The 26,121-nt window shown below is 45.8% G+C and overlaps 1 protein-coding gene across 6 annotated transcripts in view; it reads left to right on the top strand.

Moving 5' to 3' along the window:
• Positions 1 to 26,121, top strand: part of BRAF (B-Raf proto-oncogene, serine/threonine kinase) — a 1,024,017-nt gene that overhangs the window by 648,799 nt on the left and 349,097 nt on the right. The gene's annotated exons all lie outside the window — the stretch shown is intronic.

Genomic DNA, 26,121 nt, shown 5'->3' with positions numbered 1-26,121 from the left:
CAATGGTAAATGCATTTGCTTCCCTCGCCACAAAAACCGTGTTAGTAATTTATGCAGGGTTTGAAGATGTGCAGGCAAAAGGAGAAGTGGAAGTGTCTGTAGGGTATATAGCTACAGTATAATCTCGTTATACCGGACTCACTTTTAATGGAACCTCGCCTATAGCAGACGAAGTCCGCTGGTCCCGGCCGAGTGCCATAATAAACATACACCTATAAGCTCCCCAGAATTTCAAGCCTCTTTCTCTTTCGGATCTACTCAAAAGTCATCCAATCAATTAATATCTCCAACTACCCAACTGAGAATATCCCACCATTTATTTTCAAAATTTTTTTTCTCTTTTTGGTCCCTTCATCCTTTAAATGATAGCCAAGAGCCTTTCAACCAATGTAGTCCCAAAAATCTGGAAATCTGCCCTAGTCTTCCCCAAAATAATAAACCAAAACTCAGATGAAACACAATGCTCCAACTACCCATTGCTAACCTACCTCTCGCTGCCAAACTCACCGAAAAAATTGTGTTCAACCAGCTCTCTGATTTCTTTGAGAAAACTAATACCCTTCACCCAAATCAAACGGGATTTCATCTAAATCACTCTACAGAACTATCTCTTCTCAGTCTCACCACTACCATTTTCTATTTTCATGACCACCGCAAATCCGTTCTTCTAATATCCCTAGACTTATCAGCAGCATTCGACACCATAGACCATAACCTCCTCCTAATCTGCCTCAAAAACTGTGGAATCACAAGTTCAGCCCTCCACTGTTCACCTCCTATTTCAAAGATCATAATTTCAAAGTCCTCTCCAAAGGAACTTCCTTTTCACCAATCACCCAATCTTACAGTGTTCCTCAAGGCTCTATCCTCTCTCCCCTTCTATTCAACATCTTCCTAGCCCCTCTACTGACTCTGGCACAATCAACTGGATTCACTACTTTCACATACGTGGACGACATCCAACTCCTACATCCTATCAACCCTGCAAATTCCATCGATATCCAAAAAATCAACTCTAAACTTGACTAAATTAGCGATTGGCTCCGATAGCTAAATCCTGGGCCTTCTATTTCTGGTCAAAACTAATGAAACCCTAAAAAGAAAATATGCATTGAATTTTGTCTGATTCAAATAGAACCGAAAATAAAACTGCTAAGAGTCATTCTACGTAAAGACCTTACATATCACGATCAAATCAGCTCTCTGACCAAAATATGCTTTTATAAACTTCGTCTCATCCGCTCCATAACTTCAGTTCTCGAAACCGCCTCCATCAAAACCCTAATTCACTCAATCATTTCTCACCTTGATTACTGCAACTCCTTATATCATGGAATCACACAAAAAAAATACATCGTTTACAGCTCATCTAAAACACTGCCATCAAACTTATCTATAAAGCCAGGAAATACAACCACGCCACTCCACTTCTCCAAGAAGCATATTAGCTATCAGTCTCATATTGTACTACATACAAAATTCTTTTGCTCATCTTCAAAATAAAACTTACCTGCTCTACAGCTTTTCTCGACAAATACATCATCCTCTAATCCTCAAATAGGGCCCTTAGAGCCGCAGATCAAAACTTACTGACCGTTCCTCCAATCAAAGAGCTCTATTACACCAGAAACACAATCTTCTCTGCCATAGTCCCGGCACTCTGGAATGCTGTGCCATCTCATCTCTGCCACAAAAATTCTCTCAACAAATTCAAAACGAATCTCAAAACCTTTTTGTTTCAAGATGCATACCAATGCACAAGATAAAATCCTGTGTCCAACTTCAGCATTCTTTTTATGAGAACCGCTTCTATGAAGCGAACCCCTATTCCCTGCTATCTCTTCCCCTCCCCTCATACCTCCCCCCTTACTTTTATTTTTCTGATGTAATTATTTATCTTCCCCTCCCTAAAACTCCTTTCACATCCATGTATGTTAATGTCCTCGTCGCAATTTTGCCATTACCCCACCTTTCTTTTAATTTTATATTTTTAGCATTGTAAACCAACCAGATACATGTTGATGATCGGTATAACAAACTATAAATAAACTTGGAAACTTGGTCCTCAGTTCTTGCATTCACCTCACATAACTGTCTGGAATCTTTTTCCAGATGGGATGGGCACTTTGGCTAGTTGGAATTACAAATTGTACCGTATTTTTTGCTCCATAAGATGCACTTTTCCACCCCTCAAAAGGGGGTGGAAATGTAAGTGCGTCTTATGTAGCGAAGATACAAATTAAGCCCGCTGCCACCACAACTTTTAACCCCCCCTGCTGCCGCTGCATCTTTTAAACACCCCGCCACATTTTTAAAAACCCCACCACTGCTGCATCTTTAAAGCCCGCCCACCCGCTTGCTGCATCATACCTGGTGGTCCAGTGTATTTCTGGCCTGCAGTGCACAGGCCAGAAGTGCAGGGATCAGGAGCAAGCCCTCCGCACTCCCGCCTGGGCCCGCGCCAATCTCATAATGGCTGCAGTCAGCTCTTGTGGGACTCGCAAGAACTGACTGCAGTCATTTGGAGATTGGCGCGGACCCAGGCAGGATCATGGAGGGCTTGCTCCTGATCTCTGCGCTTCTGACCTGTGTGCCTGCTGGCTGGGAAAAATGAGAGCCATCTAAGGAGGGAGGCATTTAAAAAGGTACTGAAGGGATATGATTAAAGGTATGGGGTGTGACAAATGGACGTCTTTCCCAAGGTTTGCCACAGGGAAAGGAAGAAAAGTATACAAACCCCAGTGCAGAAGGGCTGACCAGTTCAGTGCCCAGGACAATAAATTAGCTGACTACCCGGTGAGTGACAATAAAGAAATGGAAATAGAACAGGAAGGCTTAGACTTACCTGAAGCAATCCCAAAGCCAGGCAGGAAGAATCTGCCTTGCTATTGTCCAATGCCTGTAAGGCAGAAAGCTCACAAGCAATGTCACCTCAGAGAAACGGCATGGGCTGAGGAAGGAATTCCCTTCCCCCATCCAAAGCCAAGGGGAAGTGGTTCTTTCCCTCAGCTTAAAGCCAGGCTCATCAGAGAGCAAAGGGAGGAAGGAGGAAGAACAGAACGAGGCTCGGCAGTAGAGCAGAGGCAGGACGGGGCTGAGCTTGCCTCAGACCCTGCAGAGTAGTTCCTCAGCACTGACTGGGAAATGACTGAGGAACAAGCTGGTAATTTGGCTACAGAATTCCTTCCCCCAGAGCCAATGATGTTGGAGGAAAGTAGGGCTATGCAGGAAAGCTGGCCAGAGGAAATGGAGAGCTGAACACCCTGGGAAAAGGTCTGTGAAAAGGGTTTTCTTTCTGGCTGTATTTCTCTGTTTGCTCTTTGAGCTAATGACTGTGGGAGTTACCAGGGAAATAATCCTGTATTGCAGTTTCACATGCTGGTGTGCTGGAATTTGTAAAGTCTACAGTAATCTCCTCTTCAGGATATTTTCACAGCTGAACCAAACGCCAGACTGTAATTCTGGCCAGTTTAAACCCCAGAGTTTCCTGGTTTCAGGACTCCGTGCAAATGCCCAGCTGTGCAGTGATTGCCATAGCAACTAACTAACTCAATTAGCCTGCATGCCTTGTAGGGAAAAGGAGATTAACCCTCTCAGGGCCCAGCTGGAGAGAGTGAGTGCCCTGTAGGAAAACACAGAATGTCTCTCAGGCATGAATAGGAATGTCTCCTCTGTAGCTCTACAGTGAAAAGTTATTTTGCCAACTGTTTCACCTCCAAGCCTCATGAAGTGCTAAATGACTGTATGTGGTTTACCAAGCAAACTCAGAGCTGATGACTGAGTGGTAATGAGTGAAAATGAACTTTTTCTTTTGCTTTTATATGATGTTCATGCTATCCGGAAAACCTGGAGTGGCACAGTGATTCTACGGCCGGTGGCCGAATAAAAGTTTATGTTTTGCACCAAGACCATTCTGACAAGAGGGGTTTTTTCTTCAAAGTCCTTGGGAATAAGCTTAGTTAGGCGTTTGCCTAGTGGTGGCCAACTTGAAAGGAGACCCTAATTCTAAAGGGACCACGCCAGTAACAAACATCGTGTCACTACCCGACGGCTCTGGGTGTTCGCAGAGAGCACGGGTGTGACAGGGGGGATGATTTAAAAAGGTACTGGGGTGGTACGTGGGGGATGATTTAAGTTACTGGGGGGCACATGAGGGATGATTTAAGGTACTGAGGGCACGTGGTGGTATGGGGATGATTTAAGGTAATGGGGGCATGTGGTTGTATGGGGGATGATTTAAGGTACTGGGGGTTCATGGGGGTATGGGGGATGATTTTAGGTACTGGGGGGCACATGGTTGTTTGGGGGGATAATTTAAGTACTGGGGGGCACATGGGGGGATGATTTAAGGACATGGGGAATGATTTAAGGTACTGGAGGCATGTGGGGGTATGGGGGATGATTTATGGTACTGGGAGGCACATGCTTTTATGGGGGGATAATTTATGGTACTGGGGGATGATTTAAGGTACTAGGGGGGTACGTGAGGGGTATGGAGCCTGCCACTAGGCCCTGTCTTGGCCTACCACTAAACCCTGTCTTGGCCTACCACTAAACCACCAGAGAGGGGGGACAGTGCAGAGCCTGGCAGGGAGAACTTGGGTCAGAATTTTTTTTTTCTTGTTTTCCTCTAAAAGAGTTGCCTGAGTAAGACCAGGGCTTCAGTGTCTCTCTCTCTTATATTTTTAAGTTTTTAGTTCTATTTAGTTTTATTTTGTTGGTTTCTACTTTATTTCTACCTTATTCATAGTTTTACAGGGTTCTGTACTTTTTTCTTTTAATTTTCACTCGGGCGAGTCAGAAAACATCTTAGAAAGGAGGAGTTTGATAGTTATAGACTCACAGCATAACTGTCTACTAACCTAAAGGCCTGGAATGGTTCATTTTCAGCAGAGGCCCTTCCTACTTGCGTTTGGTGACTGGAGATCGCTGTGGGGAGATCAGTGCTGGAGGCGGGGCCAATGGAGGCATAGTGGATCGCTGTTGGTCGTTGCTTAGGATGGGGCGGCATCTGCTCTCTCATTGGGGAGGAGCTGGTGATGTCTCCAGATCCGCGGAGTGGGACCGTGCCGTGGACTCCTCCTCCCAGTTGTCCGATGGAGGCATTCTTCGGGAGCTGCCCATGAGCATCCGCTGCCCACCGAGAGTAGTACAGCCCGGCGCTGGATTGTTCTATCTCTATGCATCTTCTGCCTGGAAGCAATGAGTTGGGGCTGCAGCAGCTGGCAAGCCCGAGCTGATATCTGTCCCGTCTGGACTTTTGCTGAGGCAACAGAGCTGCTTCAGGAAATTGGACTTCTGCCAGACTTATTTGATTTTGTTTTTCAATTTTTTCTTCCAGTATATGAATTATTTTAAATTTATTATTTTAAATGAATTATTTTAAATTTATTCCATTGTTTTTACCCCTATTTTTTATTTTATTAACTGAATTCTATTGTTTAATGGTTCCTCCCTTCTATTCCTTTTTACATATTCCTTTAATTCATTTAGATGTCATTTACATAAATGGTGCTCCTATCTATGAAATATTCTACATACTTCTCTCCTCTCCACTACTTCCTGCCCTCCCTAGTCCTCCCTACCTTCTTCTAACTCCTTCCTCTGTAATGTCGCCTAGAGCTTGTATAGGTATGTGTGACACATAAATGGAATAAATAAATAAATCTAGGGTTCGTTTTATGGTCAGGTGAGTCTTATGGTGTGAAAAATACAGTATTTTCCTAGAAGGCCAACACTCCCACCATCCCATTCTGGTTAACTTGGAGGTCACCTTCATGTAAGAATATGCCTGGGATAAAGCACAGTTACTTACCGTAACAGGTGATATGCAGGGACAGTAGGCAGATATTCTCGCAACCCAACCAACTCCCTTGGTTGGCTTCTTACTGGTTTACTGAACCGAGGGACTGAGCGCCTACATCAGGCGGTAAGACTTGCGCATGCGCGGTGCAGGCTATCGTGAACTTTCTAATTTTATTAAAATGGTGATGCACTTTTAAAGTGTCCGTACCAGGGCTCCATGGATGACGTCACCCACATGTGAAAATATCTGCCTGCTGTCCCTGGATAACATCTGTTACAGTAAGTAACTGTGTTTTTTTGCAAAAGTTCATAAACATAATTAAATTTATCTTGTCCCACTGTAATGCCATGCATCGGTAATAGTTCCAATAATTCCTCAAAAATATTGAAATTCATGTCGCAAGCGCAAAGAAACACAGCTAATTGAGCTCTCGTCACAGGCAATGGAAAAAGCTTCAAAACAAGATGATTTTGCTTTTACTTTCACAGCAAAAATACTCCATTTCCAATTTTCTTGGAAATTTTGATGTTCATCAGCAATTTTTCATTTAGCTTTACTACCACTTGGTTTTGATAGACATACTGAATACAAAGAACTGAAATAAATAAGTAATCGTTAACACAAAAAATAGAACATTTTAATAAAAATCAAAGGGCTCTTTTTACAAAAGTTCGCTAGCGGTTTTAGCACGCGCTTAGTGCACGCTAAAATGCCTTGTGCGCTAGCCGCTACCACCGCCTCTTGAGCAGGTGGTAGTTTATCAGGTAGCGCGTGCTAATCCGGTGTGTGCACTAAAAACGCTAGAGCACCTTTGTAAAAGGAGCCCAATATCTTTTCTTAAATATTAACTTACCAGATACAGAATAATTGCACAAATTAATGTGTAGTGTAAGTAAACCTATACTTGCATTTTTATTGTACTCTGAAGGCGAAATATTTCCTGTTAGGCGCACCAAGCAAGTCAATACAAGACTAATGGCGTGTTAGGTATTATTATCATCTGATTCACTGCTAGTGTTAGTGAGGGGAAATGGTGCGTTATGACTAGAGGCGTGAACTTGTATCGTTTTTGACTGGCTTAGATAGACGACTGCTTGGCATGATGGATTGCAGGAGAAATTTCACGGCTCTAGTTATCGTCCAATATATTTTATTGAGCAGTAAGAAAACAACAATCCAAAACAAGGCAAAGAGCAATAAGACAGCTCAAAATTTTCACACCAGAAACCAACAATCCCACCCCACCAACCTTCCCCAAGACCCATCCCGCCCCCCACCCACTCTCACTGATGCAAAATAAAAAAACAAAAAAAACAAAAACCTATAAAGGGGCTAGCAGTTCAAAATGTGGCTACGGGCCACTGGAGACAACGTGGTCCAGAAAGGCTCCCAACTGCGTTGGAAGGCTCGTCCGGGCAAAGAAGAGATGTCTTGAACTCCTCTCCGTTCCCAGGAAAGCAACGTTATCATGTGACAACGCCAAAGGGAATAATCAGGCGCCTCCGCTTCCATCCACTTGAGCAAAATGCATTTAATAGCAATCACTGCCGTCCAACGCAGGAAGGCGGAGGCCCCATGCCTATGAGGATGGAAGTGGAGGGAGGCTCCAAATAATACCAAGGCAGATCGCTGAACTGTAATGGTCCAAATGTCTTCAACAAAAAGAAAAACAGCATCCCAGAAGGTCTGAATGGCTGGACAAGACCACAACATATGACCAAGGCTAGCATCCGGGGCACCACAGTGTCGGTAGTCCGCTGTATGGCAGAGTCCTGCCAGGGAAGCTCTCCGAGGAGAGACGTACAAGCGAAGAGTCAATTTGTAATGTTGTTCCCAAAAAACAGCATATTTATTATACAATGGTAACTTTTTAATAGCATTCACAATTACTTCATCAGAGAATTCCACATTCAAATCTCCCACCCAAGCATCACGCAATCCGAGACAATCAAGCATAGGGGACTCGTCCTTCAGATGTCTGTGGTGAAATTTCAAGGGAACAGGTTGTTGAGAGCCTCCAACAACAATTCTCGACAAGAGGCTGAAAGCTGAGTACTTGGCAATGAGGATATGTAATGACGAATCTGGAGATAGGCATAGACATCTGCTCGAGGTAGAGTAAATTCCTCGCATAGCATAGCAAATGGTTTGATCAGCCCATCATCATCAACCAAATGAAACAAAAAAACGAATCCCCTTTGCTTCCCAATGTACAAAGCTAGCATTGTCTATGCCCGGAGGAAAACAAGCATTATAGCACAAAGGCAGAAATGGAGAGACCAAAGGACTAAGAGAGTGAAACCTGCAAACCCAGTGCCAGGTCCTACGAAGAGGAATATGCAACAACGCACTGGGCGCAGAGTCCCATTTAGAAAGCAAAGGAGAGTGAATAAACGCGCTAAAGTGAGTAGAGGTAAAGCTTGAAAGTTCCAAGGAAGTATTAGTAAACGTGGAGGTGCCGCTAAAGAGATCATTAATATGGCGCATACCACTAGCAATAGTTAAGAAATGAAGATTCAACAACCCCAAACCACCCTTATACCAAGGTAAGGCCGCCCTCTTATAGGGGAGGCGAGCACGCTTACCCAACCAAAGGAACCTTTGTACCATACGAGCAAGACGCTTCTCGTCCTGAGGGGATAGGTGCAGGGGAAGAACCTGAAAGACATACAGCCACTGTGGTACAACAAGCATATTATACAGACTCACCCGACCCAACAAAGAAAGGGGAAGCCCCCGCCACAACTGTAACCGAGTCCCAAAGCTAGAGAACAAAGAGCCAACATTTAGAGAGTAGAGGCGTGCGAGATCCAGAGGAATGCGAATGCCTAAATAGCGAAGCTCCGATTCCGCCTAGCGCAAAGGAAAGGAACCCTGCCAAGAAGCACGAACCGCCGGACTAGAAGGCAGCGCCAAAGATTTATCAAGATTAAGGGAAAGGCCGGAGTGAAAACCAAATTCAGAGATAAGGTCCAACGCAAGAGGTAAATTTACCTCAGGATTGGTCAGGATCAAGAACATATCATCCGCAAAAGCCAGCGTCTTCAGAGACTCACCCGCGACCCGAAGGCCCCGCACCTCATCAAAACTACGCAAAGTACAAAGCAAAGGTTCTAAAAACAGCAGAAAAAGTAGAGGAGAGAGGGGGCAGCCCTGTCTAGTTCCTCGAAGGATAGGAAAGGAATCTGTGCGTGTACCATTGATCAAAAGAGATGCCCTCGGATTGGAATATAAAGAACGGAGTGCACTAAGATAAACCCCCCCCAACCCCACGTGTTTAAGGGTGGGAAACAAGAAGGCCCAATTGACACTGTTGAAGGCCTTAGAGGCGTCCAGGCTAACAAACAGCGAGTCAATGTTCAATTCCTAGCAATGAGCCAGTGCAAAGAGGACCTTGCGCACATTACGCACTGAGTGCCGACCTCGAACAAATCCCACTTGATCTTCATGGATCACAGAAGGAAGAAGAGGCGCAAGCCGGTTGGCCAAAAGACGAGAGAACAATTTTAAATCAACATTAAGTAAGGAGATTGGGCGATAAGGTTTCAGTAACAAGGTAACCAAGGCCTCATTGGCATAGCGTGGAAAGGAGCCCCTCGTTACCGCCGCATTGTAGTAGTCAAGTAAGGGCCCGCAGACACGATGCAAAAGAATACGATAAAACTCGCCAGAGAACCCGTCCGGAGCCCGACCCGATCCAAGAGATTTGATGGCAACCTGTAATTCCAATGCCTGGAGCGGCTCGTTAAGGCGAGTCGCTACGTCCTCAGCCAAGCGCGGCATGCCCGACGAGTGTAAATAGTCAGAAATGAGGTCCCCAGAGATCTCATCCGGGGCGGCATAAAGGTGAGTAAAAAAATCAAGAAGCGTGTCTGCCACCTGTGACGTGTGCATCACTCGACCCCCCCCCTAGGTGTCTTAAGGGTCAAGATCGGCTTACGGCCCATCCGAGCATCTACAAGATGGGCCAATAGGCGCCCCGGTCGGTTACCAAAGCGGTGAAATCGATGTTTGTGGAAGGCCACCCATTTCATCGAGCGAGAGTGGAGCAACGAGTTAAGGGTAGCCTGAGCAGACAGATAATGTTCTCGCGTAGCTGGAGAGGGAGCGGCATGAAAGGCCCGCTTAGCTGCGCCAAGGGTACGTTGTAGGGCGATAATACTACTATTGATACGGTGGTGTCTGGCGCAAAGAAAGGAAATAATGTGACCTCGGATCACGGTTTTGGCGGCTTCCCAAAACAAAACCGGATCATCGTGGTGTTGTGCATTATGGTGTAGATAGTAATCCCACTGAGTCTCCAAAAAGGTTTTAAACTCCGCATCCTGAGCCAAATAAAAGGGAAAGCGCCAAGAAGAAGAACGAACATAGGATGGATCCAGATTAATATCAATCCAAATGGGAGCATGATCGGAAACTGCCAAGGGGCCAATTTCCGCAGACGAAACTGAGGAGAACAGACCCACAGAGACAAAAATGTAATCAATACGAGACCAGGTGTTGAGGGCTCTAGAAAGATGGGTGTAGTCCCGGACCTCAGGATGCAAGAGGCGCCATGGATCCACAACAGAGATAGTGTCACAAAGATCTGCAAGAAGGCGTCCTCGGGTCCCAACAGGAGAGGGGGCAGTCCCCGATTTGTCCAATGCAGGGTCGCTAACCAAATTGAAATCACCCACCAAGAGCAAAGGATCACCAGAGTAGCGGGAGTGAAAGGTAACCAAGTCTCGTAAAAATGCCGCTTCCAACGAATTAGGGCCATATACCACCAATAACAGATAACTCCGATCTCCCAACGATATTTGTAAAAGTAAATGATGACCCTCCGGAGATTTGTCAAGGACCTGCACTCCGAGAGGTGAAGATTTCCGAAACAGTACCGCCACACCACAGTGACGTCCAGGGGAAGACGCAAAATAAACCTCCCCCACCCAAGAATGCCGCAATTTAAGATGTTCCTCAGCCGTGAGCCTAGTTTCTTGTAAGCAAGCAATATCCGCATGGTGACGGTGAAGTGCAGCCAAAATTTTAGACCTCTTAATTGGGGACGTGATGCCCCCTACATTCCAAGAAGTGAGCCGAAAGGGTAAACCTACCGCTGCCAGAAGAGAGCTAGAGGACGCCTCACCGACAAACACATCCGCCAACGGAAAACCCCAGGAGCCCAGCCTCCCCCGGGGCCATTAGAACCACAGTGCACCAAGACAGGAGACAAAAGGAAAGAATGAAGCTCCAAAAGTAGCACCCCAAACAGACAAAAAAGAAAGACTAAAGGAGAGGAAGAAGAACAATACCCTAAACTCTCCAGAAGTTGCAAACAAAGCCAGAAGAAATACAATCCCAAAACACAAAACCCTAGCATCAGTGAGAGCAACCCCCCCCTCCCGAAACCCAAGCCAACCCCACCCAATCTACCCCTCCCCAAAACCAAATCCCCATTCCCAACAAGATCACACCCCTTATCCCACCGAAGCGGGACTAAGAGAAGGAGTCACGAACTAATGGAACCTAGGCCCCAGACCTCCCCACCCCACCCATCTGCGCTACAGTTCACATGCACAACAAGTAAATCAAACATACATGCACCAACCCGATCCCTCAACTCACACAAACCCCCCCACCAGGCGACCCACTCAAAGCCATCCCAAAGAAAAAACAAAAGCAAGAGGGGGAATCATGCACACCTAACCAATCAAGCTAAATAGTCTACCACATACACACCCTGTCCAGACAGACATCCCAATCGTCAGACTGCAAACACCCCCCGACCCACTCCAAGCAGGAAGTCTGCAAGTCCTCCAGGTGCAGGCCAATGACCGGGGAGCCCAGCACCCAAATAGCCTGTCAAGTGCCCCATAATGGAGAACCCAAGGGTATAGATTCAGGGCCAAAAGAAACCCAGCACACAAGAGTCACCAGGGCTCCAAAAAAGGAACCACCAGGGCAAGCCCTGAAGGTATGCGCAAGCAGGGCCCCTAAATAGACAGCCACACCATCCACGCCAGGAAGTGAAAAGGTCAAACATTGAAGGCAGAGCCACAATCCACCAACTGAAGACAGGGGCGCTAAAGCTGAGGGACAATTTTCCAAAAAAGGGATCCCCATACAAGACACGTCCCACCCAAGGTAAAATCAGGGCGCTGAGGATGGACCCGGGTCAGCCGGCAATGCATCCAAAAAGGCCTGAGCATCCTCTGCATTGGCATAGCTCCTCCATTCAGTGCTGGTCCAGATCTTCAGGTGTGCCGGATACTGGAGCATGAAGCGCTGCTTGCGGTCAAACAAGGCCGAGCACACCCTGGAAAAGCGCCTCCGACGTTCCTGGAGAGCTGGGGAGTAATCTTGAAAAAGCCGAATCGGAGAACCCTCATAAGCCAGGGTATTGCGCCTTTGCTTGTAAGCCCTCATCAGCTCAGCCTTATGTGCAGAGTTGTGGACCTTCATAATCGTGACCCTGGCGCGCGTGTGATCCTCCTATCGCCGGCCCAACCGGTGAGCCCGATCCAATCTAATAGGCCCCATCCCTGCCTGCAAGGGAAACTCAGTATTTAGCCAGGCTTCAAGGGTAGGCAAAAGGCGAGGGTCAGGCACAGACTCTGGAAAACCGATCAGCCTGATGTTATCCCTGCGCGACTGGTTCTCCAGGTTTTCGAGTTTCTCAGCTTGACGCTGCACGAGGTCCTTGAGGGAAAGCAGATCAGCAGCAGAAGAAGTGTGTGCCTCCTCGACGAGCGCTACCCGCAACTCGAGCTCCCCCATGCGCCGCGTGGTTTCAATTAGCAGGGATTCCAGCGATGTCAGCTGCCACGACAGGCCCTCAAAGCGCGAGTCCAGCGCGCGGACCACCGATGTAGAGAGGGCTTCAATATGCGCTTCGGAGAGAGGCAGCGCGGAACCCGAGTCCGCGGTCGCCATCTTGGCGTCAGGTTTAGGAGGCCGGGATTCCCTGTCTTTGTCGTTGCGCTTGGTCCGTCCGCTCATGGCAGGGCTGTACGAACCGGTCCATGCACGAATTCCAGCCCCGAGAAGAAAAACCAAGCACGATTGCAGGGTAGATGAGGCGGGAAGGATCATGGGGCCCAGGAGCTCGAGCTAGGGACGTCCTGCTCGGCTCAACACATCACGTGACCTCCTCCACGGCTCTAGTTATAACTTATTGGATTACACTGACTGGGCTTCAAAGATGTTTGTTGTAGGCCACAAGTTTGACATGCTTGAGAGGATTTGAACTTGTGACTTGTATGCTTAAACTATCTGCACCTGGGTTTCCAGGGGAACCAGAGAGTAGCCTCAGACATTCAGGCAACTCTGGAAATGGTCAGGGACCTAGTCTGGATTTCAGCAGTTTCTGGAAGCCATAGGATAATGAGAAGCTGAGCCAGCCTTTGGACTTCCTGAAGAGACTGCTCAGAGTGATATGATAGAGGTTTATAAAATACTGAGTGGAGTGGAAAGGGTAGATGTGAATCACTTGTTAACTCTTTCCAAAAATACTAGGAGTAAGGGGCATGCTATGAAGCTACTAAGTAGTAGATTTCTTCATACAACATGTAATTAAACTCTGGAATTAATTGCCAGAGAATGTAGTGAAATCAGTTAGCTTAGCGTGGTTTAAAAAAGGTTTGGATAGCTTCCTAAAAGGGAAGTCCATAGATCATTATTGAGAAGGGTTGGGGAAATCCACTGCTTATTCATAGGATTTGCAGCATAAAATCTGTTGTACTACTTGGGATCTAGCTAGGTACTTGTGACCTGGGTTGGTCACAGCTTTAAAGAGGATACTGGGCTTGATGGACTTTCAGTCTATCCCAGTATGGCAATTTTTATGTTTTTATGGAAGGTGATCTTAAAATATGACCTCACTCCAGAGGGGTTTTAATCCCGAGGGTTACCATATTTGTGAAACCAAAAAAAAGAAGACACATGGCCCTGCCCCTTGCCCCTCCCTTCCCCTAGGTGGTTTCCTGCTGTGTGCATTCAGGGTTGCAACAAGCTATAATTGCACTCTGTTTGACTTGCCCTCCATGGCACCCCCATCCTTTCTTGTGCTGCTCCCAGTTGTAAGTCTATAAAATACTGAGTGGAGTGGACCAACCCTTTATCACCAGCAATGGGCACAAGCAAATTTAGCGAACCTTCACTACTCTCCACCAACCTCATTTGCATGAGTTTTTTGGAGAATGACTTGTTTTATTAAATCGCTGCAAGAATGGCACCCAAAATTGGAAGAAATGTGATCGTTTAAATTTTTCATTCTGGTGAGCAAGTCTTTGCTCTAGTTATAGATTTGAAGGAATAAATGATGAAAATTTAGGACATGGAAATATATTTAAATTAATATGAGGCCCATTGGCAACTTATGTCACCTCATTGTAATTGTTTGTTGACTGTGAATCAGTTTGTTCTTTATTAGGGTACATATCCAGGGCAGGGGGGAGATGGATTCTTTAGGTCATTAATTTTTTTAAAAATATTTATAATTGGGATGGGTGTGCAGATATCATTATTCAGAATAGATAGGATATTTATGATAATATATGTTTGTGTTATATGGGCTGATAATTGTTTGGGTGGATAAGTGGGTGGGTGGGGGAGGGAGAAAATGGATGATTATGAACATGAGAAAGATTAATGTGCTTCTATTGTATTACTATGAGTTCCATTGGTTGTATTGCATTGTTGTAGTTTTGAAAATTAATAAAGAATTTAATATGAAGATCTAGAAATACAAAAAAAAAAAGAATGGCTGCGATAGCGGTCCATCAGTTTTTAACAGGAAGTTTTGAGAATCTAGCCCAGAGAGAGGAAAATTCTTTTTTGTTTATTTTGTTTACACCACAGCGCCAATATGGAGTTGGAGAGGGCAAATGGGGGTGGAGTTGGTAAACAGGTTACAAAATAAACCTGCCAGGGCGTTTTGAAAAAAACACCCAATTGGGCAGGAAAAACAAATTGAATTGAAATATCAATTCAATAGGCCAAATCGAAATCTTTTTCCCTGAATTGGGTAGCACTAGTGAACAATAGAGAACAATTTCTTGGAGGACACAGCCCAACTATATATACCTTGTACTTCTCCTATCTCCTAAAGAATGATGTTATAGCCCCCTTTTGTTTCCCAGGGTCCAGTTGGTGAGATTTCACCAGCGAACCAAGTTCTTCACAATCAGTTGGTGTGTTCTGACCAAAACACCTATTTGCCGCTCATTTTCAACCCTTAAATCTCTTCTGGAGGTAGGGCTACTTCCAACTAACCCTCCCCCAGTATAGATTCAAACACTGAGTGCCAGGATGCACAAAACTCACTGTGCATTTAACGAATGTCGCTAAACCAGTTTTGACAGGTTTAGCATTGAAGTATTTCAGCTTCCGATGCACAAAATGGCAAATTGTGGTCTTTTCCATTGTTTGTAGCAGCCTCTGAAACAAATTTAGCATTGAAGTATTTCAGCTATCGATGCACAAAATGGCAAATTGTGATCTTTTCTATTGTTTGTAGCAGCCTCTGATAATTGTATGTTAAATACATTACAATGAGCTCATCAGTATTAAAATTAACACTCCGATTGATGCCCATGTCTCTGACAGGTCTAGAGGTTCCAGTAACATTAAAAAAATCGCTGAACAAGTTTTTAAAAAAAATTTATGGGCATAGATGTTCTGCTTTTATTACACAAGCACAATATTTGTCCCCTTAAAAAAAATTGTGCTGGGTCCCCCCACGATGGCCCACACCCCTGCACGTAAAAAAAAAAAAGCCTACTCCTTCCTGCCATTGAGGCCCCTCTCCATGTATCCCAACCTTTAAATGGAAGTTTGGCAGGAGGGATGCCCCTTGTGAACCCCTGACACCCCGCTAAAACCCCTGACACCCCCACAACTCCCTCTTTAAATGGAAGATAAGCAGGTAGGATGCCAACTCCTTCCTGCTGCTGGGGCCTCCTGTTAACCCCCGATACTCCTTAACCCCTGATAGCCCCACTCCCTCCCACAACCCATACCTTTTTGATGAAAATCCAGCAGGAGGGATGCCCACTCCCTCCTGCCATACAAATTGCTATACTATAACCAGACAAAAACATTCAGAGGAAAACACTTATAGTTCAGAATTACTTATTTGTGTATCTTTAAAACCTTTGCATGTTTAGTACTTCTCAAGAGTCTTCAGAAGCAGCACTCAACGGAACCAACTCATATTGAGCAGTGATTTCTGCCACTAGCTTCCTCATCCTTATATCAATTTCATATCTCCTAAATCTTTGAAATTTATTTTGAAAACTCATTGACAGTCAAAACCTATTAATGAGCTGTAACTGCCCACTTTGCAAATTCAATTAGTGATATTTATCTTAAGTTTTAGAAATTCAATTAGCGATACTTATCTTAAGATGTAGGAACAAGTTGCCAAGCTGTAATAGCGAACTGCCAGAGTAGTGAACTGTCAACATGCATATTTCACAAAATTATCTAACAAAATAAATATAAATGAATAACTCATCATGCTTGCTGAATCTCAACAACAACAAAAAATCACAAAAATCTTAATTGCACTTACTGTTTGTAAGCACTTTTTTTAAAGAAGCAATATTGAAAGATCTTGAAGTTATAATATTATGAAAGATCAATATCGGGCTTTGATTGAGCTGCAAGATATTAAAGAGCTTTTAGTCTTATGTGCTGACAAAGGAGGTGCAACTGTTCAGTCAGTTCAACAATATATACATTAAGCAGACAATCAATTGAATGATTCTGCAGTGTATGTTTTGTTATCAGGCGCACTCTAAATGATCTTGAAAAGAAGATTATGGTTGTGGTTTTGGAAGCTTTTGATAGAGGTATGCTTACTCTGAAAGAGAGACTATTCTTGTGTCCTCAATATCAATCCATACCTCGCATATATTTTCTTCCAAAAATTCAAAAGAGTTTGGATAGGCCAAGAGGAAGCCCGATTGTGTTTATGAAAAATTCAGTATTAGAACCACTGACTTTAGTGGATTGTTTTCTACAGCCGAAGGTGAAGGAGATGAGATTGTTCTTGCAGTATACTACTCATGTCTTACAGTTTATCCAAGATCTCTACATTTTGGTATCTTTGGACATCGTTTCATTATACACTATGATTCTGCAGGAGGCTGCGTTACAAATCTCAGTGCTATCATCAAGAACTGATCCTCAACATATTTCTACACAGTTCCTTGTGGAATTGACCTCTGTAGTCATTCAAAGACATTATTTTTTCTTTCAAAATAAGTTTTATGAACAAAAACAGGGTGTGGCCTTGGGAGCATCTTTAGTCCCCTCTGTAGATACTTTATTTATGTCTAAATTTGAGAAACTTGTATTTCCAATGCAATAGGTAAGACATTCTAGACAAGTGGGTAGTGTCCCCATGGCTGCATGCCATCTGCAGAAGGAATCCAGTTTGGATTTTTCTCTGTGCCTCTTCTGTACTTCACTGAGTTCTTTAGCTCCACCTACCGTTTATCCTTTTTGCACATGTGCCTGCAGGAGTGTGATCATTCTGCTCTCCACATGTTATTATTTTATTCTGTGTTTTTAGTCCTATTTTCTTCGGGATTCTTGTGCTCGGTTCATTTATTTCACTTTGCCTTAATTGAGAACTTACAGACTTCTGCATATAGCTGACAGGCCAATCTCTGTGGGAACCTGTTAGCCAGCCTTCTTAGTTTTTTTGGAACTCAGACTGTCCCTGAAGTTGTCTCACCTCTGGTTAAGCAGGGGTTGAGCACAGGCTGTTAGGCACTCTTAGGAGGTTTGGCAGTGTCTTGCAGGGTTCCAGCTGCATCTTCTCACCTCCACCAGTCCTGGTGTGCATCTGTTGGTCTGCAGCAGTGGAGGTGCAGTAAGGCATGGGGGTCAGACAGGAAGCTCGAAGATCAGCTTTGCAGAGCCATTCCCAGAATGAGGCAGTGATTCTCTAATCTAGCTACTGTAAAAGAGCTGAGGCAGGCTGCAGCACAGATTCACAAACAGGTCACAGTGAGTTTAGACTGTTACAGCCTTTGAGATGGATTGGGGGAGGTTTGAAAAGTGTGGTTTTCAAGATTTCTACATGATCCCCTGTGTTCCCCCACCTGAAAAATCCTAAAATTGTTGATTTTTAACTTTTAAGTGTGGCAAATTTTGCAATTTTGGTGCAAATTTCTTAGCAACGGCCATCTTGGATTTTTAGCCATCTTTTTTTCAGACGCTCCCTGCTTCTCCAAAACTGCAATTTTTGCCTCAATTCTTGTTGGGATTGAGTCCTTAGGTTCTCCTAATGTGAATTCTTGCCAGGATTTCATAAATTAGGTGCTTCAGGAGTGTTCTTGCAGTAGGTGGCACAGCTGGATGGGGGCGGCAGCTTAAAGCTTAGCCTTTCCCTTAGTCAAACAGGTGACGAAATGCTCAGCTAGCCCGGTGGAACATCCTTCTTTATTTGGGGGGCTTGGCACAGCTTATAGTTCCATGTGCATGGCTGCGGTCCTTCTGTGGCCTCTGAAATGCATGGTTAAGTCATCAGAGGCCCCAGGAGCTGGAGACTCTCATGATTTGTGAAACAGTTATAAAAAAAAAAAGCTTTTCAAAGCAGGTATTTTTCCCCTACACAGTACCACTCCGCATTCAATGATTCTCCCTGTGGCATTGCTTCTCTAGGCATGTTCTTGTCTCAGTCAGCCATTGTTCTTGGTCTGCCTGATCCTGGTCTTTATGATGTCCAGCTTGCTGACCCCTTATTTCAAGGTGCAACGCTTCCCAGGCCAGGGATTATATGCTGGATCTTTGGATCTTTCAGGGGCTCCAAGACCTGGGGACGATCCCATAGTTCTGCATTTATTTCAGTCTATGGCTTTGCCGAATTTTATTTCTGAGTCTTTGCAGGAATTGGATTTGGTCACTCAGCCGGCTCCATCCTCTTCTTCCTCCTGGTTTTCCGGTGCACTCTCACAGTCTCCTACCTTTCCCTGGCACCCTGATATGACCATTTTGATATCAGTGCAATGTGACTATCTGGAAGGTGCTCTTATGTTAGCGAGGACCATGTCTCATTTGTATCCTCTGGCATTGGATTCTTTGTTCAGGCACCTCTTTACCCAGGGAAAGTGTTGTGATGTTTACAGATATACAGGTCCGTCATGTGTCTGTTGTCCTTCAGAGGCTTTTTGATGCAAATGCTTTGGGATTTCAGGCTGCTTTGGCGGTGTCTGTTGTCACACATGCCTATCTGTTTCATCTGCGCACCCTGATTAAGGCTGTAGTTTCTCCTCCTCAACTACTTTTGGCTGGGTTAGCTTATGTGCCTGCCACGTTATATGCCTTATGTGGGTTTTGGTGTTTTACATTTCTGTCCACAGAATATTCTGGATTAGACAATGGGCTGGTGATTCCACTTCCAAATATTTCTTTGGCGAGACTTCCCTGTCAAGGCAGTTATTGTTTGGCAATGGCCTCATCGACCTCATGGATTCTGTGGCATTCAGTTGCCCTGAGACCCTACCTGATAGCAGACCCAGACCCTCTAGGGCAGGGGTCCCCAAAGTCCCTCCTTGAGGGCCGAATCCAGTTGAGTTTTCAGGATTTCCCCAATGAATATGCATTGAAAGCAGTGCATGAACATAGATCTCATGCATATTCATTGGGGAAATCCTGAATGACTGCATTCGGCCCTCAAGGAGGGACTTTGGGGACCCCTGCTCTAGGGGTTCTGGCTGCTCTAATTTTCATGGTTCCAGGTATTCCCACTTGTATTCCAGCGCCATATCTCAGACCAGAGCTCCCAGCAATGGTACTCCGGCTACAGACATGCCCAGCCATCTGGATCCCATCCTTAGCCCCCTGCCAAGAAAGTGCATTGCACCAGGTTGGGGGGACCCCCCTCAACTGATAGGGAACAGGCTGTCAGTGTTCCTGCCTACATGGGTTTACATTACGTCCAACCTGTGGGTTCTGGACTTTATTTGGTTGGGCTGCAATTGGCATTTACCCAACCTCTGACTAATTAGTTTGTGGAATCTCCCGCAGGACACCTGGATAGGGTGCTCCAAGTGCAGGCCACTGTATAGCGCTTGCTGGATATTCAAATTCTAGAGCAGGTACTGGCTGATTTTTCAGGCTCTGGCAGATACTCCATATGCTTTATCGTACCACTGAATGCTGGAGGCCTAATCTGGAGCTGCAGCACGTACGTGAAGCTCTCAACATTCCACGCTCTCACATGGAAACAGTGTGATCTGGAAGAGTCAACATAAGAACATAAGAAGTTGCCTCCACTGGGTCAGACCGAGGTCCATCTCGCCCAGCGGTCCGCTCCCACGGCGGCCCATCAGGTCTGCGACCTGTGAAGTGGTTTCTGACCACTTCTGTAACCTACCTCAAGTTATATCTGTACCCCTCTATCCCCTTATCCTCTAGGAACCTATCCAAACCCTCCTTGAACCCCTGTACAGAGTTTTGGCCTATCACATTCTCCGGAAGCGCGTTCCATGTGTCCACCACCCTCTGGGTAAAAAAGAACTTCCTAGCATTTGTTCCAAACCTGTCCCCTTTCAATTTCACCGAGTGACCCCTAGTGCTTGTGGCTCCCCACAGTTTGAAGAATCTGTCCTTATTCACTTTCTCTATGCCCTTAAGGATTTTGAAGGTTTCTATCATGTCCCCTCTAAGTCTCCTCTTCTCCAGGGAGAACAGCCCCAGCATTTTTAACCTGTCAGCGTATGAAAAATGTTCCATACCTTTTATCAGTTTAGTCGCCCTCCTCTGCACTCCCTCGAGTATCGCCATGTCCTTCTTGAGATACGGCGACCAGTATTGAACACAGTACTCCAGGTGCGGGCGCACCATTGCGCGATACAGCGGCATGATGACCTCCTTCGTCCTGGTTGTAATACCTTTTTTGATGATGCCCAGCATTCTGTTTGCTTTTTTTGAGGCTGTTGCACATTGCGCCGATGGTTTCAGTGATGTGTCGACCATCACCCCCAGGTCCCTTTCAAGGTTACTCACCCCTAGCAGTGTTCCCCCCATTTTGTAGCTGAACATCGGGTTCTTTTTCCCTACATGCATGACCTTGCATTTCTCTACGTTAAAACTCATTTGCCACTTTTTTGTCCAGTCTTCCAGTCTCGTTAGGTCCCTTTGCAGGTCTTCACAGTCTTCCGTGTTTCTAACCCTGCTGCAGAGTTTGGTGTCATCAGCAAATTTGATAACCTCACATTTTGTCCCTGCCTCCAGATCGTTAATAAATATATTGAACAGTAGAGGTCCCAGCACCGACCCCTGCGGAACTCCGCTCGTGACCCATTGCCAGTCTGAGTATTGGCCTTTTACTCCAACCCTCTGTTTCCTGCCTGCCAACCAGTGTTTGATCCATCGGTAGATATCCCCTTGCACCCCGTGGTTCCACAGCTTTTTAAGTAGCCGCTCGTGAGGTACCTTGTCGAAGGCTTTTTGGAAGTCAAGGTAAATGATGTCTATGGATTCCCCCTTATCCATCTGGCTGTTTATTCCCTCAAAGAAGTACAGCAAGTTCGTGAGGCATGACCTTCCCTTGCAGAAGCCATACTGGCTCGCCTTCAGTTGTCCATTGTTTTCTATGTGTTCGCAGATTGTGTCCTTTACCATTGCTTCCATCATCTTCCCTGGAACCGAGGTCAAGCTCACAGGCCTGTAGTTTCCCGGGTCACCCCTTGATCCCTTCTTAAAGATGGGCGTGACATTTGCTATTTTCCAGTCCTCTGGGATCTCCCCTGTTTTTAGGGAGAGGTTACATATTTGGCGAAGTGTCTCTGCTATTTCGTTTCTCAGTTCTTTTAGTACCCTTGGGTGGATGCCGTCCGGGCCCGGTGATTTGTCGCTCTTTAGTCTGTCTATCTGTCTGAGGACATCCTCTTTGCTTACTTCTAGTTGTACCAGCCTTTCATCGTGTTCTCCATTTATAATCACCTCGGGTTCCGGAATATTGGATGTGTCCTCTCTGGTGAAGACTGACAAGAAGAATTTGTTTAACCTGTCAGCTATCTCTTTTTCCTCCTTTATCGCTCCTTTCCTGTCTCCGTCGTCCAGTGGTCCCACTTCTTCTCTGGCTGGTTGTTTCCCTTTCACATACCTGAAGAAGGGTTTGAAGTTTCTTGCTTCTCCTGCCAGTCTTTCCTCATATTCTCGCTTTGCTTTCCTGACCTCTCGATGACATTCTTTCTGGTGTCTTTTGTGCTCTTCCAGGTTTTCCTTTGTTGGTTCCTTTTTCCATTTCTTGAAGGATGATTTCTTGTCGCCTATCGCCTTTTTAACTGCAGTTGTTATCCATGCTGGGTTTCTAGTTCGATTTTTTTTGCACCTTTTCCTAAACCTTGGGACATAAAGGTCTTGTGCCTCGAGCACTGTGCCTTTAAGCAGTGTCCAGGCTTCCTTTACGGTCTTCACCTTCCCTGAGCTGTTGCTGAGCTTTTTTCCTACCATCTTCCTCATGTCCTTGTAGTTTCCTTTTCTGAAGTCCCTTGCCTCTCTGGATTCATGGGGGCAAGCTTATACATTCTGATCTTTACAGCCCATCACAGTTACTTGCGGTTTCACGTTTTGCACAAACATTGCCAGTTTTTGGCTCTGCTCTTTGGATTAGCAACAACTTCATGTGCTTTCACCGAGGTGATGGCGGTCATAGTAGTTTACTTAAGTAACATGGGTCTGCAAGTACAATACAACTTCTTATATTGTGCATCCTATCTGGCTAGTCAGAGTTCCCTCATTGGCCAAGGGTCGACGCATGGAGGATCAGGTGATCCAGGTGCTAGAGGACCTTGGTTGGATTTTGCATTACAGACAGGGCAGTCTCTCACCCACGCAGTCTTGGAATATCTGGGTGTTCTCTTCGACATGGCTGCAGGCCGCATCTGTCTTCCAGGGATACGCGGACTGATTCTGCATTCCTGGATTTCTTCCCTTCTCCAGCTCCTTTGGTGTGGGATTATCTTCAGGTCCTGGGATCCGTGGCTACCATGTTGGATGTGGTTTCTTGGGCGAGAGCACACATTCATCCTTTCCAGCTTGTCTTTCTCTCACACTGGGCTCCACACAGGGATGCATTACAGACCAGTCTTCTTTAGTCTGGAGGCTCAGGCCAGCCATATTGGCTTCTTTCACAATCGCTATGCAAGGACATACCACTGTGGATCTCTTCCTGGTCATGGTGTTGACAGATGCCAACCTTCGGGGCTGGGGAGCCTTCTGCACTCGGCGTCCCATTCAGGGGTATTGGACACCCTCTCAGTGGAAATGGTTTCTCAACCAGTTGAAGCTCAGAACCTTCTGCTGGCTCTAGAGCAGTAGCAGAGAACTGTGGACGGCCAAGCAGTCTAAGCCTTCTCTGACAATGCAACAGCAGAAGCCTATGTCAATTGTCAGGGAGGTGCCAGCATCAATTCTCTGTGCACGGAAAGCTGCCTCTAGGTGCTCTTAGCAGCGCATGTGGTGGGAATCGACATTGTTCAGGCCAACTTTCTAAGCAGACAACCTTTGTTTCAGGGCAAATGGGTGCTGGCCCCAGTGACATTCCGAGCACTTGTGTGGGCCTGGGGTCAATCCCAGTTCGAACTCATGGCCATGGCAAATCACATGCAAGCAGCTCATTCTTCAGTCAAAGGTCTGAGATCAGAAGCGAGGGTTTCGATGCTCTGGTGCAGCTGTGGCCTTAGGAAATCCTCCTGTATGTCTTTCCTCCCTGTCCTATGCTAAGCCGAGTCTTTCAGTGGATCAAGGTCCATCCAGGATGTGTCATTCTCGTGACTCCAGACTGGCTTGGAAGGCTGTCATATACAGCTGTCATATACAGGTCATTGGTGAGGCCCCACTTGGAGTATTGTGTTCAGTTTTGGAGACCGTATCTGGCGAAAGACATAAGAAGACTTGAGGCGGTCCAGAGGAGGGTGACGAAAATGATAGGAGGCTTGCGCCAGAAGACATATGAGGAGAGACTGGAAGCCCTGAATATGTATACCCTAGAGAAAAGGAGAGACAGGGGAGATATGATTCAGACATTCAAATACTTGAAGGGTATTAACGTAGAACAAAATCTTTTCCAGAGAAAGGAAAATGGTAAAACCAGAGGACATAATTTGAGGTTGAGGGGTGGTAGATTCAGGGGCAATGTTAGGAAATTCTACTTTACGGAGAGGGTAGTGGATGCCTGGAATGCGCTCCCGAGAGAGGTGGTGGAGAGTAAAACTGTGACTGAGTTCAAAGAAGCGTGGGATGAACACAGAAGATTTAGAATCAGAAAATAATATTAAATATTGAACTAGGCCAGTTACTGGGCAGACTTGCACGGTCTGTGTCTGTGTATGGCCGTTTGGTGAAGGATGGGCAGGGGAGGGCTTCAATAGCTGGGAGGGTGTAGATGGGCTGGAGTAAGTCTTAACAGAGATTTTGGCAGTTGGAACCCAAGCACAGTACCGGGTAAAACTTTGGATTCTTGCCCAGAAATAGCTAAGAAGAAAAATTAAAAAAATAAAATAAAATAAATTTTTTAAATTGAATCAGGTTGGACAGACTGGATGGACCATTCGGGTCTTTATCTGCCGTCATCTACTATGTTACTATGTTACTATATGCTACATCTTCGCTAGAGTATCAGCCTTCAGATGTGCATCCCTCTTGGTCTACTTAAGCAGGGTCTGGTCTGCGTGGAGGACCCGGGTCATTTTGCTCTTCCAGCTTGGCTCTTGAGCATGCATCCTTAGTCTACAAGAGCTCTTTTGCTATGGTCCATAGCACTCTGCTCATGTCTATGCAGTTATCTGCCGTATATGCTTATGCTATGGTGTGGGAGACTTCCAGCATTGGTGCTCTCAGGACCACACAGAGCTGTATTCTGACCCACTTTCGGTGGTACTGACTTTGCTCCAGTGTGGTTTTGATCAAGGCCTCGCTGCAGGTCTAAGTGACTGGGCTCTCTTGTTTTCATTCCTGGGATCATCCATCATCTTTGACAGATTTCTGCCAGGGGGTCTTCACATTGGACCACCGATTATCTACCATTCTTGTTCTGGGACCTCACCCTGGTGCTGTATAGCCTATCCAAGACTTCTTTTGAGCCCTTTCAGGATGTTTCCCTCTTGGCCTTGACGCCCCAGATGGTTTTTCTGATTGCTGTTCTGTCAGCGAGCTGTGTCTCCTGACCCCAGGCTCTTTCTTGCAATTAACCATTCCTCCAAATCTCGAAGACAGAGATTTCCTTGTGCATGGTTTCTTTCTTCCTGCCGAAGATGGTTTCGGCTTTCCATGTTGATCAGGAAGTACATGTGCCATGATCCTGCTTTGAGGATCCTGGATATGCACAAAGTGCTTCTTCGCTATTTCGTGGTCACAAATGAGTTCGTCTTTCTGACCATTTGTTTAGAGTTGACTTTTTCTGTTCAGCAGGGCGCTCCCACTGCTAAGGCCTCGATCTCCTGATGGATCCGTGAGGCTTTTTCGTCTCCTGTTTCCATGTAGGCACATTCTTCTAGAGATGTATCTTCTTCTTGGGCCAAAGCTTGAGCTGTCTCCCCTGAGGAGATTTGCATGGCGGCAACATGGTCCTCTATACACCCATTTGCCCTGTTTTGCAGAGTGCATGTGGCAGTGAGACACAGGACTCTGCCTTTGGGGTCCTCATTCTTGAGGGTCGGTGCAGTTGGCACACCCTGGCCTTTTGAGGACTGCTTTTGTACATCCCACTTGTCTAGAATTGCACTGGAAAAAGATTATGTTCTTACCTTGATAATATCTTTTCCAGTAGATGGGTGAGACATTCTAGACTCCTGCCCTGACCTTCTGCGCCTGACTATTATCTCCATTTGTTTCATGCATCTCCAAGTTGTACCTAGATAACAGTCAGCCCTGGAGGCTGCGCAGCTGGATGGAGATCTCATGCAGGAACTAAGGAGCCTCAGAGAGGAGGTAATACGCCTGAGAAGCATCCGAGAGGACGAGGCCTACATCGACGGAGTCGTCCAGGAGCTGTCCCAAATCACCGAGCAGGCCCATGACAAGTCCATCCTCGAGACACCCAAATCATCAGCTTTGAAACCAACAATTGGGATACAGGAAATGGCTAGCGGCACTGACTCCTGGCAGCTGGTGACCTCCTCCACGAGCAAACATAGGAGACCCCCCCTCCCTTTTTCAATCTCTTCATCTTCTCCTTCTTCTTACAAACAGGGCAGCTATACATCAACCCCTCAACTCGCCCTGCGGAACAGATTCCAGATTCTTCAGGAAGGAACTGCCGATGAGGAACAGGAACAGGAGCAGGCCCAACACACAGCTCCATCTCCAGGGAC

The sequence above is a fragment of the Geotrypetes seraphini genome, chromosome 9 (assembly GCF_902459505.1).
Source record: "Geotrypetes seraphini chromosome 9, aGeoSer1.1, whole genome shotgun sequence".
In the NCBI taxonomy this organism is placed as follows: Eukaryota; Metazoa; Chordata; class Amphibia; order Gymnophiona; family Dermophiidae; genus Geotrypetes; species Geotrypetes seraphini.
The sequence above is the reverse complement of the archived record's forward strand: the minus strand, read 5'-3'. Positions and strand labels throughout refer to the sequence as shown.